Source organism: Dermacentor andersoni, chromosome 1 (genome assembly GCF_023375885.2).
Source record: "Dermacentor andersoni chromosome 1, qqDerAnde1_hic_scaffold, whole genome shotgun sequence".
Classification (NCBI taxonomy): domain Eukaryota; kingdom Metazoa; phylum Arthropoda; class Arachnida; order Ixodida; family Ixodidae; genus Dermacentor; species Dermacentor andersoni.
This window is the reverse complement of record NC_092814.1, coordinates 295,818,165-295,832,748: the sequence shown is the minus strand read 5'-3', so window position 1 is coordinate 295,832,748 and position 14,584 is coordinate 295,818,165. Positions and strand designations below refer to the sequence as shown.

The window sequence follows — 14,584 nt, the reverse complement described above, 5'->3', positions numbered from 1 at the left end:
TCAAAAGGACACGTGGGGCTCCGTGCCATAAAAGGATGGCTTCCAAGAAAAATGCTGCAACCACCTCTGCGGATCCCGAAGATAGTGCGGCTGTTTCAGCGTACCGTGTCAAGGGGTCTACAGCTGTGACGATCCATCGTTTACCGTCAGTGGTTAAGGGTAGCGGTCCATAGAGGTCGATGCCAATGACTGCGAAAGGAGCTTCAGGACACGGGACAGGTTGGAGCAGTCCAGCTGGAGGTGAGGTCAGTCGTTTGCGGTGTTGGCAGAGTGACCAGGAAGCCACGTATTTCGCTACGCTGGTTGCAAGTCCAGGCCAAGAGAAGCGGCTGCGAATTCGCTCGTAGGTTTTATGGAAATCAAAGTGACCGGCAGTGGGGTCGTCGTAAAAGGTCTCCAATATCTGGGATCTGTCGTTCAGCGGAAGAAACGCGATATGGCCGCCCGCGCACGATGGTAGTTCCATCTGTGTGTATGCGGTGAGCCGTCGCAGAAGTCTGTCCCAGAAGAGGAGAGTGGTGTCGAAGCAGTCTTTATGCTTGGATAATAACGCCAGTAACTCCCCCGTCTGCTGTGGCGTTAGATCGGAGCTGATCGTACTAGCGAGATCAGAAGCAGGGACCGGATCCATAGCTGTGGGTGGTTGTGAAACAGCAGTAGTCGAGGTAAGCACAGAGACAGGCTGAGTGTCCAAGAGGCGCATGAGAACGGCGCCTTCAGAAAGCAGGACTGGCTCATTGGTTGTGTTGAGTACAGCCAAAGTGGCCATGCCGTTGGTGAAGCGAACAAGGCTGGGTGCAAGAGCAATCCCTTTGGATAAGCAACGGGCTGATGGTACAACTAAAACGTCACCATCGGTGATGTCAGAGTTAACTCCAAGGAGTTGTTCGCAACCAGGGGCACCATGCAATCGTCTGCAATCGCCATGAAATATATTAGTATTAGTAGGAAAGATGCTACCTTTAATGAAAAGCGGGGGATGTTTGCCTGATTGATGAACGGCCTGGCATGCTACACTAGGACGGACGCACGGACGCACGGACGCACGGACGCACGGACGGACGGACAGACAGACAGACAGACAGACAGACAGACAGACAGACAGACAGACAGACAGACAGACAGACAGACAGACAGACAGACAGACAGACAGACAGACAGACAGACAGACAGACAGAGATAGAATGTACAATAGCATCTGCCACGCTGTGCTTCTCTATCCGGTGTCCGGCACCTCGCTTAATTAACCCGAGCAGAGATGACGTTACACGAAGCGATACAACAGCGAGGTGAGCTCCCTTTTTCGAAGTAACTGCGGAACATGCCCCAAAGGAATTAAGAGTGCTGCAAGCTTGCGTGTCGACACTCAGGCGGCTGACTCAACCGCAACGCCTCGGCCTGTTTGATCGGTGCCATGGAGCGTTTTAGCCTGTTACACCAGTGGTTGAGCAGATTTTCGTAGGTATTTCTCTAGCAGCGGTTGTAGCCTAAACACAACCGCAGAGACAATCAGGAATCAGATCAAAAGAATGACGGCCGTAGCGACACAAAAGGTACTTAGTCGCGTAGTCCAAGATGAGCCGAGCTGGGGCGTGACAAGTTGGTAGACGGTCTCGCGTTCATGACTAGGAAGTCAAATTTTTGATATCAGACAATGTTATTAAATCAGCAAACTGTGGGAACGTGCGCATAATGAGATTCCAATGCAGAAAGCTTCAAAGAGAAATTACAGTGCCGTGACTGGCTATTTTTGCTGAGCATGAAACTTGCATATGCAAGTTACGTGTAACATGTAACTAGTAATCTGAATATACAGAAAATTTTGGAAATGTATACCTTGAATGAAGGGTATGATACACGATGCGCCGCATCAATAGCTGGACACTGCTTACGCACTGAGGGTACCGTCGAAATTTTTGTACTGCCAGCAGTGGTCTCACTCTAACGAGGACGAAATACCAAAACGCAGGTGGCCAAAGAGTTATCAGGAGCCATTCACTAAGACGTCTCTTATAACAGCTATGTACATGGTGGCAAGCGCGATAGAACTTGTCGGGCGGCGCCGGTAGGCAACAGGAAATATGGACGTTTCTACGTCGCTACAAGGTGAAGTTTGAAGACTGATCAAGTTTAATCTAGTAATATACCGTATACATATGCGTCTTGTATTGGTGAAAAAGTGCGATCGTCTCACGCTAACGTTTACTAAAAGAATGCAGATATCTCATATATTGGGGGGCACCCAATATAATTACAGTTACTACAGTAACGTTCGTCATTGTAAGCTATAAAGTGCAGGCATGTGCAAAGGAATCAGAAAGGTACGCCCCCGCTCCCTCCTCTTCACTTAGTGGCCGAAAAACAAAATAAGAACTTGTAAACGAAATGGCTATCGAGCCCATGACAACAATGTTAGCAAACGGATATTCACCCGACAATGGTTGTGGAAGTACGATAGTGTCATTTGCCAACGTTATAGTGCCAACGTTACCGACGGTTGAAGGCCCACCTAAACGTCTAAGAGTCTTCAAAGAACGCTACCACCGTGTCACGCCTTGTAAATGTAAGCTTGTATGAGGATATTTTGTTCGAATGTGCTTATTGGGCCCTTTTTATCGAGAAAAAACGTGCACTTATGTGGGCTTCACCCTTGAGAGTGGTACAACACTGTACCTCCAGCTTGCGCGCGTGAGATTTTCATACCACATTCAACTATACATAAAGTGGACACTATATTCAAAACCATAAACTTGATGATGTATTTGAAGCTATACATCTATTTAAATATTAGGCGTTGTTTTATTTTTGCCTGTTAGAGTAATACTTTTGAGAGTGGTGCGATGAATAAACCTAACCATAAATACAAATGCATTGCATTCGTCGGACATGAATATGAAAACACGTCATTCCTTATATTCTCATATGCATGCTATCCTTCCTTCTGCACCTTTAGAGCTACGCGTCCTCTTCCTGTTGTTATGATTGGCGTTTAGCACTGTTGTACCTGGCATCCCTTCTCGACGACAAATGCTTTGCAGGCGAGCGTGCAGCTATGAAAGGTCCTTCGCGCTGCATCGTCGGTTTCTCAAAACCAGGAAGCTGGCGACTAAATCAGCGTCCCCTGAGACTAACGGACAAGCATTTATGTTCCGCATCTTCGGCTGTTCGCCCGCCCAGAGCTGACGGGCGAGACGAGTGCCCGCCTGGATTGGACTGGACCAGACAGACTGCGACGCGCAAACAAAGAAGCTCACTTCGAGGCGACAACAGCCGCCGCCTCCCGTGGAAGCAATAACTTGCGTGAAGACCACTCTACCTGAATCTGAACTTGACAAGCGGACTGTCACAAATATCCCACTAATTGATAAAAGGAACCAACGTCGAAGACTCCCATGGGAACGACGTCGACATCAAATGACCAGTTTGCCACGTGGTTGCCTCGTATGAGACGGCGATTGCGCAACATTGCAGGCGGAGTCCGGCGGAACGGTGCGACGTGATGGGGGGGGGGGGGGGGGGATTTGCGTACGGTTCGGTGATTGTGATTGGCCGAGAAGAGGAACAGTGAATTCCCCAGACGAGAGAAAGGGGAAAAAAGAAGCGCTTAAAAAGCGGATCTTGAGTGTTGTGAGGGGCGCGCTCGTGCTCGTACGTGTCAACGATCATCATGCAAATTTGTAAATAAACCATTTTTCTGACCTCTTGGACGTCGCCCCGGATCTCTCGATCGCCCGGCACTTGGCACATCACCAGCCACAGAACCGTAATGGCTGCTCAGACACCGAATCGCAACACTGTCTAGGTCTCGGGGGGAAAATGTACTATCGCTGATAGTTTACAGATTCGCGGGCTCGGTTCCCCGCCGCGGCGGCCACATCCTTATGGGGAATGGGTGGGAGGGGGGGATTCAAAAACACCTCTGTACGGTGCATTGGGTGCACGTTAAAGAACCCCGGATGGTCAAAATTTGTCCAGAGCCCGGCACTATACGCGTGTCTCATAATCATACTGTGGCTTTGACCCGTAATACCCGAAAATTTACCTTCTGTCTCTTTTTTTTTTTTTTTTTTTTTGCTGTTTACACGTCACTGCTGAAGCTTACAAAACACGTGCGGCAAATTATAGGTTACCCTGTAAAAGTCACATGGCGCTTGGCTCCCGCAGGTAACCTGCCAATCGGTGCCGACGATCGTATGTCCTCTTTCAACCTTAAATAAAAGTTAACGGCAACGTTGTAACATTTTGATATGAACTTGCGCGCTTTTCAAAACCCCACTGTGCTAAGAGAGTGCTTTATCGCCATTATTCTGATGGAATTGCTTCCAACAGCGATGCTATAGCCTGGAGTTTTTCAGTCATTACAAGAACAAATAAAATAAACAGTACACATACAAATAATTGTACGGTGATGATATTCTGCCTCAATACACAGCAGCGTGTACGGCCAGGACAGGAGGAGTTCTGAGCATGACACTCGGTGCGTAGCAAATACCTGGGTGCAGCACGGAACAAAATACAAACCATATTAATTACGGGTGCCATTAGTGTACGAGAGGGTCGCATAGGAAATGCTGAGAGAGGTGATGGCAGTGAGTGCGATAATGTTGAAAGCGATAAGCGTGATTTGCCCTTAGTTTGGAGAACACGCCCTAGTTCGACAAATGACCGCTTTTTCTCTGGTAAATGCTCTCCTGAAATCGCGAAAAGATGCCGTTAACAACGAGACGGAAAGTTTCAGTTGGGTGTCACGAAAATTGTTAGCGCATATTACGAGAAAATTTTATATATACCCGACGGAGCGCTTTATTTTCATCCCTATATACGGGGGCGAGCAGAATCGTCTCCTAAAGTGTCTTCAAAAACAACTGCCGAGTGCCGAGTCCGCGATGCGTTACGGATTAATTGATGCTCGGCTTGGCTATATGCAGGTGAGGGTTTCGGCCGAAGTCGAATATAGCTTTCACTAAAGAGACACGCGCCAAAAATAATTATCTTTCTCGAACTCTGGCGAGACCCAAATGAGGTAAGATGCGCTATCAGAATGTGAGCGTAGCAATTTCTGCGGATGTACTACCTCAAGGAAGGAGCCCAAAGAAGAAATAAAAAAAAATGGGAATGAAGCAGGGAGTCAATTACTACCGCGCGAAGCGTCATTTAGCCCTCGCATTCTTCCAGAATGTAATGAAAAAGAAATGGAGGGGAGGAGAGTGACTATCTCCGCAGCACAAGAAGAAAAGTAACATAATGTAAAAGTGCACTATGTTCCCCGATAATGGAAGGAAGGCAAGCATGACCTCTGGACCCGCCCCGCAGAAAAGCAGCAACAGTGGCGGGCACTTTACAGCGGGCACGCGGAGGGCGTAAAGACCAGTTAGCGTGATCTCGCTCAGTGCACGAGCAGGCCGAAATCGCGTATAAGGCGCGCCAAATGCAGTTTGTTCCCTCATTGCATTCACCACCACCCGCGTGCTGCGCGTTACGGTCCGAGCTATTTCATTTCTTCTTGTTTCTTGGCGTTCTCACGCCCATGAGTTGCACCAAAAACGCTTTTTTTTTCCCCTGCGAGTCGGCAGAGAGCACAGCGCCGTCTTACGCGGCGATATACTACGCGCGTAAGTAGGAAGAAAGATTAGCCACCCCCCTCCCTGTACACCGTCTCCTAACCAATGGCACGACGGTGGGTACAACAAAAGGGGCAAAACGTTGTCTGCCTAATGAGAAAGATCCTTCCCCCCCCTCCCTTCCCGTCTGAGCCCCGGCCATAACCGTGAATCACCCCCGGCGGCCACGGCTGCCCCGTCGAGAAGGGTGGGGCGCCAGCGCGGCACCTCCGCCGTGTCTCTGCAAGAAGCTCAGGCCGCGGCCGCAACTGCGCGGAGACGCGCGGCGGCGGGCGATCAGCGTGCATCTGGGCCGGCACCTCCTCGCACGCCGCTCCGGCGGCCGGGCGACGAGCGGCAGAGTCGGAAGCTGTGCGCGTACACGAGTGCGATAAATATCTAGCGGTACTGAGGATCGAAGACGTCCCTGTACAGCCCAGTGACTGTCGCGATGCCGTCGCTGGGCGCATCCATGGTCGCGGGTTCGACTCCCCTGTAGAGCAGCGGAGAAATGCGGGAACTTGTGAGCGCGGGCATTATTCGAAGCTCTCTACTCCGCACAGCCCCTCACAATTCGTTTCCAGGCCATTGGTCGCAAAAAAAAAAGAACAAAAAAGAAACACGAACTTTCAACTTGTATACAGTTTCGCAAGACCATTGTAACGTTCTTTCAGACTCGCCTACATTTTATAAACTTACTTTATTTACTTTGATTTAATACTTTATTGACTTGGAGACAAAAAAAAAATTACTTGCCATCCCAGCCCTGCGAAAGTGGATGTACTGCGAAGCTGCTGAAAACTACTACTTCAACTGCCAATGGCGGTATGCATTGCTCTATGCATTGCTCTATTACTTTAGACTAATGGTAGTAATTGGAGAAATGTTAATTTTGTGCGCACGCCACCGCCCATAGCATTGCTGCCAAAACATTTTTAAAAAATTATGGGGCTTTACGTGCCAAAACCACTGTCTGATTACGAGGCACGCCGTAGTGGAGGACTCCGGAAATTTCGACCACCTGGGGTTCTTTAACGCGCACCTAAATCTAAATACACGGGTGTTCTCGCATATCGCCCCCACCGAAATGCGGCCGGCGCGGCCGGGATTCGATCCCGCGACCTTGTGCTCAGCAGCCTAACACCATAGCCACTGAGCAACCACGGCGGGTTGCCAAAACATTGAAATCAGTTGCTAAGCTGGTTGTTTTATATACGAAAGGCTAGGGACGTCTTTCCCTACGTCTCAAGTTGCCGTCGGCGCTGCAGCTTCCGCTACAGTAATCTTTACAGGGAAACGTATGCGGGTAGCACTACGTAATTCGCGTAATCAGGAGGGCCTTATCAGCAATTATGCGGTTTTGATTATTGCTTTGTGCGTGTTCTTTATTGAAACGTATGCTGATCTGTATGTTGTATGCGTGATTCCAGAGAAAGTTTGCACTGTTCGCTTCACTTTGCTGCCTGCTTGAAACCTCTGCCTTACGGAGGTACGAGCCACTGCTCCTTGTCGAGCAGAGCCGCCGGGATCGGCCGATATTTTTGCTATAAAAATGTCCGACGATTACAGTACTTGTTAATGCGAAATTTAAGCGCAGCTGTATACGTATTTTCATTTCACTACATACTGAGGAAATGAATTTGAGACCGAAATCGCCGCGCCGACTGGCAGTGGGCCAGTGCCGTCAGAGCCTCCGCAGAGGGACGGGCAGTATAGGAACGCTGGCATGATGAGTGGCAGCCATAGAGTTTCTAAATAAATACCCTAGAGGGAAATGTGGCGCTAGTGTCTACGGGGGCTCTCATGAGCGTTGCCTCAACCTACATGGGAATGATGGGAAGTACAGGCTTCGGATTGACTTCGATCTTTAGACTAGTGGCATTTGCGTGCGGCGCAGCAAACTAACCTATATTCGAATATTATCGCGCAAAATCTAATTTTATTTCTGCAGTGTCTTATATAATGCACAACACGTTACATAAACTTGGTATGACTTTGAGATTGGAGCGCGGTTTACTATGGTTTGCCACCAGGACACACCAGGGTATGCATTCTTCTGCGATTCTCTTCCCGATTAGGCGCCCGAGAATAATTATTTATTTTTACAACAGCAATAACAACCATACATGTACTTACATAAACATACTCATCAAGTATTTATGGAAATAACGATGTTGTATAGTGAGAAAGTGTTGCGCCCTTGAGAGGAATGCTACAAGTGTCGTCTGCTACGACGCCTGCTCGCTGCAAACGCGAGACTTTTCTCGCAGACGACAGGCACTTGTGAAATCTCTCTCTTTCGAAAGGTTGCGTCGGCTGTCACGATTGCTGAACGTCTTCAAGTACATTTAAGCACATCTGCTGCAGTGCTAGCTAGGACGCTTGAGGCCTCCTACGAGTATGCTTCATTATATTTTATATTGACGTACCGCTTTCGAAGCGTTATGGCGTGGCTTTGCACTTACCCATTTTGCGACACTAGACTATAGCCAGGAAACAGCAACCTTTCCTACCACAAGTAAGTTTGTGTTCTCAAAGTCCTAAAACACGCATCTCAATGAGTACATAAACGAGCAATCCATAATGAAGCCCTCAATAAAATTTTATTGTCAAGCCACTAGAAGCACAACTGTCTATGTCTTGTATCAGTAGTACCCTCTTTTCCCTATTCTGAAGTTTAATAAAGCACGTAACGCTACAGCACCAATCTAACACACTTAACAAACCAAGGTCCAAACGGTCAAAACATGTTCTTTCAACGTTTACGATGCCGTCGCTTTCTCGTCAGGGCTTGGACACCATACCGCGACACAAACATCGTCCCAAGCCGCTGGCCCAGCGCGCTATCGCCACTTCGAGCAACAGAACAAAGGCAGAGAGCTTTGCGTTGCACTGTCCCACTGCAGGTTATAGCAATTGCGCTTGGAGCGAAACCAAAACTGCCAAAAAGTACTTGTAGACTAGTTTGCCAGTCAACAGACTGCCAATCCGTAGCCCGTACTTCCCATCATTCCCATGATGGTTGAACGATCGCAGCGCCAGATTTCCCTCTAGTTATAGTAATGTGAAACAATATGATGGCGGCGGAGCCAGCTGTGGAAGAAGACGACGACGAACGCGCGAGCAGTGGCACGCGCGCGTTCGCGCAGTTACGCCGAGGGGCGCCAACGAGACAGCTGTCGAAAAAGACGACGACGAACGCTCGAGCAGGAGCACGAGCGCGTTCACGTGATTAAGCCGAGGAACGCGACCCTCAACCCAGGATTGAGCGCCTAAGAGCTACCCTGTAAAAAAAAGCGCCCCCGTGGCCTAATGGATAAGGCATCGGTCTCCTAAACCGAGGATTGCGGGTTCGAGTCCCGCCGGGGGTGAAATTGTTTTGGTGTTTTTTCATGCTTCTCATTTTTGCGTTTTTGTTTTTTACGTTTTCATTTGTACCACTTATAATTGTCAGGGGACTAAAGCACAGTAATACGGGGCAGATGCCATCTCTCATTGATAAGCCGTTGATAAACCTTATGCATGTCTTCGGCTTTCATCTAGTGTTCCTCCAGGAAGTCTCGGCTTTCAAAGCGCATTTTTGCTCACAATATTTATCATCTACGTCGCCATGCATATTGTTAAGAGGGTACACTCAGCAGCATTGGCATTTCAGTGAGACAACGCCGTCAATTATTGATCTGTCTGGTTGTTTCGAAATTTAGATGTAGTTCCCCTTCGGCAGAGCAAGCCATGTTCCCCGCAAACACAGATGCAGACTCTAGCTTCTTCGAACCTAAGAACCACTCATCTTGTTCACCGATCCTTGTTGTTGTTGTTGAACTGAGTTGTTGTGGAGCGTATACCCACAGTGTGGGATTGACAATGAATTGGATGGTTAATTTGGCTGTATAAAAACTACGGAATTAACATTTTGAACGCTGGAACTTGGGAACCACCACCCAAGCACTCCGTACAGATGGTTAACTAGCGACGCTGAAACGTGCGGCCCCGGTGTTTATCACTGGGTTAATACCGACGGTTCATTAAATGGCAGCTTGGTGGGCTGCCAGATCCTTGGTACGCAATTGCTGCTTGCGCTCAGCTGCGCAAGCCTGTTCTTGTGCCCGGGTTGCAGCATCGGCACAGCGTATAGACGAGCTCGTTCCCGGTTCTGCTCGCGGCGTTGCTGATCGAACGCTGCCTTGCTCCTCGGGAGTACGTATGACGCGTGGCCCACCCACGTCGGAGCCGGGGAGAAACTGCTGCGCCCCCGCTCGGCTGCGACGGAAAGTAACGACGTCACTACTGGCGCAGCCAATCGCGCGCCTCTCTTTCTCTCTTTTTTTTTTTTTTTCGTGAACCCGCATGGGGTTGCGCCGGAGTTTTCGCCGTACAGGCGACAGATGGATGGACGAATCGGCTAGCCATATACAGCATCGCTGTAAAAAGCTCGCGAGTGTCAGACATATAATAGCATTTACGCATTTATAACGGACAAATGATAGCTCTCAGTATAATGTGATAACTATAGCATACTGTAGTTATCTCGATAACCGCAGCGCAGATAACATCAGCAGTGCGATAAATACTTAGATATGAGCCAAAGGAAAGACTGCAGCTGTGTAGAGCAACACGACTCAGCTGGCATTCTTTCACATGAGTAAATAATAATTTCTCAGTGTTACTGTTATCAACACAATTTGTGTTCAACGTTGGCGCCGTCAAGCTGTCTGGGCTACGAAGGCTCCTCATAGTGAAGAGGATCTCGAGTGAAATTCCGTTCCGAGTTCAATTCTGAGATTTAACTCGCATTTCTGTATCAGTTAGCGGCCGTTATCAAGTTTTACCTGAGTCTGTATACGACCGCTTCGATCAGGAAACGCACATACGTGATGCACCGTTCACGGGCTGATTGAACATCTATAGTGACTGTGCCACCACAGCGATTCCCCACGTGTCAGGACAGTTCCAGAAGTGTCCACCTTCCATCTATAAGTGCTCCTTCTCGCTGTCTGGTTACACAGGATGGGGGCAGAGGTAGCGGAGAAGAACGTGTCGCTACAACAAAACGACAAAAGATCAAATAAACTAACCAACACGGCAGACAATATTTCTTTCTACGCTTCGCTAGCGACTTCGGCCTTCTCTGAAGGAAGAAAAAAGAATAATAATAATAATAATAATAATTATAATAATAATAATAATAATAATAGTAAACTGTCTCATTTCATTCACCGTTCGCTCCGCCATTCCTGCGAAGCGTAAAGCGAAAGCACTGCCCACGTGACCGACAATCACCGGCGTTTCGCTCCGAGCGACCGCTTCGTTCCCGTCCGATATACAGTGCTCGGCACTCAGTGCTCCCCCCTCCCCCCTGCACCGATATTTCGACACCGCGCACGGTTCTTTATTGGCCCAATAGTGTGCCGCTTTTGTTTATCTGCACCTTCCGCTTTCATTTTTCTCTCTCCCACCTTCGTTTTCGTTTACGTCCTGTTCCACACTACGTCCATTCTTTTCCTTACCGTCCCTCAGCGCAAACTCCTTCCGTGCAGTACAAGATGCACGGGGTTTAGGTTGATGCGAGTCGATTTCGGGCCAACAATTTATTCCTCTAGTGTTTTTTTTTCTTTTTCTTTTTTGTAAGCGCTATCCTGTTATTCGGCTTTCACACATTGTTCCTTGCCCTTCATTCTCGCCACCGCGGATCGTTTCTTCCCAGACTTTCGCTCGATCTCGTGTGTCCGTCCATCCTCACTGTTATTACTTTTGACCTCTTCGAAGCCCCCCCTCACGTAGCCCACGGCGCCACGTCAATGCCGAGTCCTCCGCGAAATGAAGCGGATATTGTCACGAGTTACGCTGCAAGAGAGGTATATTTAAGGCTGCGTCATAGCACTCACGAACTGCCCTGCGGCAAGGTGCTTGTGCGGCAAATGCCTCCTCCACTCCTCTGTGCGCAGGTGTCCCCCGAAAGTCATCTATAAAGTGAGTAATGGAGAGGCAGTATATATTTAGGCACGCGCCCGTCTCACTTCATAGAGAGAAGAAATTGGTTCCCGGAGCGAACGGGGAAATCGAATCTCACTCGACAGTCGACGCGGCTCGGTTCGGTTCTTCGCGTCCGATTTATTTTGTGGCGCGCAAGTCATCCGCGCTTAGAGGGTTCTGTTAGACGCCTCTGCGTTCTCTGTGCGCTTGTCAGCATGCATTTAAACGGCATGTTCGTGGCATCTATTTTTCGCTGGGAGCTGCATTTGGTTTTCACTGACAATAAATGAAGCCCTATCGGGGCCCCTAATTTTTCGCTTAAAGGCGTGTAACGGGCTTTCTTGCTTGAAGTTATATTACCAAGCGATCTTGGAACAAGAGGCTCTCGAAACCTTGGAGCAACAAACTGTGCTGCTAATAAACGTTCAGTAGCGCCGTTTAATAGCCTCGTGTCGAAATGAAGAGGGTATTGACCTTCTAGAAATAAAAAAAAAAGATCATTTAGCGCACTTGGAGAAAGATCAAGCTGCTGGAACTTCGCACAATATAGCATCTTTCGTTAACTTCAAAGCAACGGTGAAAGCTCTGTTTTCGTTGTGTTAATTTGTCCAAAAATTGTTTTCTACTTGATAAGGTAAACAACGCCAAAACGGGACTGAGATCCAAGACAAACAGCGACACAGCCCTCCTGTCGTCCGTTTCTCCCGTCTCAGTCACGCTTTCGTGCTGCTTACCGTATTATGCCGTCATACCAACAAGCCTGGCTAACAACCATATTGCAATAGTCTACTTCGCAAGAACGTTCATAAAGAAAAAAGAAAGTCAGCAGTCTTCAGCCCTTCCTGCGGCTCTGAACTCATTTACCAGTTACTCATAGCAGTTACTGCCCCGACTAGCCACAACGCCCCTCAACTTTAGCAAAACCTCTGCAACCCTGTGATGACTTCCTGTAATATGACAACATGATTACAAAGACGCAGATGCTGGCACGACGACGACGCGCCCATGACGACACGATGATAACAGAGGTGACCGGTCAATGACGTGAACATCAAGACGATGGCGGTATATATGGTGACCACGACACGATGACAAGGACGACTACAATGAGGGTGGCATGACGACGTACATTGTGGCGTAACAGAATGGACGGAGCAAACTTGCTCCGCGATACAACTCATTGTACCACAGGTGACTGCGCGTCGTGTTTACGAATGCACATTGATTCCTCGTCGGAACGGCCAGCCGAACCGCGAGCAATTCTTGAGAGAATGGCGAGACAATAGAGCGCCCTCTGTGCCACTACCCATCATTCGACGCGCAACGAGGTGTTCTGCAAGGTAGCCTTAGTCACTGGAATGATAGTCCGCACTCACAGGAAAAAAAAAAATCATGAGCCATTCCACTCTGTGAAGGTGGATGGCCAGCGATGCTGTGTAGCACACGACAAAGAGGTGACACAGAATTTGTACCAAACGCAGTGAGACATTTATTACCTTTATCGGTGGTCATCGTGACGAAAGGTACGCACACACATTTATTTTTGTAGGTCCGCGTTCATTCGTGTTATACATTCGCTATGTGCATTCGTGTTTTCATTTCGTGATATATTGAGGCAAAGGATTTGAGACCAACATCGCCGCACCGACTGACAGTGAGTGGGCCAGTGCCGTCAGCTCCTCCACAGATGGAGGACCAGTATGAGAACGTTGTCATGATGAGTGGCAACGGAGCCAGCTGTGGAAAACGACGACGACGAATGCGCGCGAGCAATGGCACGAGCGCGTTTGCGCGGTTACGCTGAGGGGTGCCAACGAGCCAGCTGGGGTAGAAGATGACGACGAACGCACGAGCAGTTGCATGAGCCAAAGCTGATGATGATAGCTTTACTCGCGCACATTGGCTGACGGACACAAAAAATGCACGGAACCCTAGTCATAAACAGCTTCGGTGTAAAAAATCCTGGCACCTACATGGGCCTTAAGAATTCTTGCGTGCACAAGGTCACGGAATACCCATTGCGCTATTCGATGGCGACTGGATTGTACGAACACCTGCAACAGTCAGCGAACATTCATCTGCGATTGTGCTCACACTGAATGTCTCTTTATTATTTTAAAGCGAATAACTTTATTTAGCTCTTTCGGCTGTTTACGGGTAGGTCAGTGGGGCGATGGTGGTCGGACTTGAGGGAGGGACGGCCAGGAAACGTGCCGAGAGGAAAGGGCACGTGCACTCGGGCAACCAAGTTGCGAAGAGGGGCGGGAAAAAAATTCACCAACGATATTGCCTAATGCTAATTTTGAGCGCAGTTGTTTGGGTGCTTTTAATTAGCGATATATTGTAGCAAAGAATTTGATTCTGAACGAAAGGATGCTCCCGGGAGCGGAGCTGAACCTCAGGTCGGGCAGCTCGTTTCGCAGCAGTGGCAGACGAAGCATTTCCACCGGTTGCACCGCTGATTGTTCAAAAGGACAGAGTGAACACGGGAACGCAGGGTTCACGCTGGGAGCATTCTCTAGCGGCGGCGGCGCAGGCGCAGAAGCGCATGCGAAATGGGTCCGAAGCCGACGCCAGCGTTTTATTTCCATATGTGGTATCGGTGGACGCACTCGCCGCACACCTGATTGCTACTGTGAAGCGTGTCTCGTGCGGCACTCCGCTTTCCTCCTCGCGCTCTCTTCGCTCTCGCCGTCTTTCATCCCCCGGTGTGCTCCGCGTTTGCTCTTTCATTCTTCGCTGTGCTCGTCCGCTTGGTTACGCCGAGGGACGCCTACGCTCAACGCAGCAACGGGCGCCTAAGAGCTGCGCTTTAAAAAGTGGAGAGGGCGGACTGTGGTGAAGAGGACTGAGGGCGGACCGAGTGGCGAAGAAGGGCGGAAAAGTGGAAGATGGGGCCGTACTGCCGCAGTGTTTCTCGTTGCCTCCCTCATTCGTTCGTCACGAGAAGGCGGCGGAAAGGGCGCGTGCTATAGAGCAAGTGTGCGGCATGGAGAAACCGGAGGAAGGGA

The 14,584-nt window shown here is 49.1% G+C and overlaps 1 protein-coding gene and 1 non-coding gene across 2 annotated transcripts in view; one reads left to right on the top strand and one right to left on the bottom strand.

Moving 5' to 3' along the window:
• LOC126548600 (band 7 protein AGAP004871-like) overlaps positions 1-14,584 on the bottom strand; it is a 499,956-nt gene that overhangs the window by 375,775 nt on the left and 109,597 nt on the right. The gene's annotated exons all lie outside the window — the stretch shown is intronic.
• On the top strand, positions 8,899-8,971 carry TRNAR-CCU (transfer RNA arginine (anticodon CCU)). The gene has a single exon. It is a non-coding gene; the product is annotated as a tRNA-Arg (tRNA).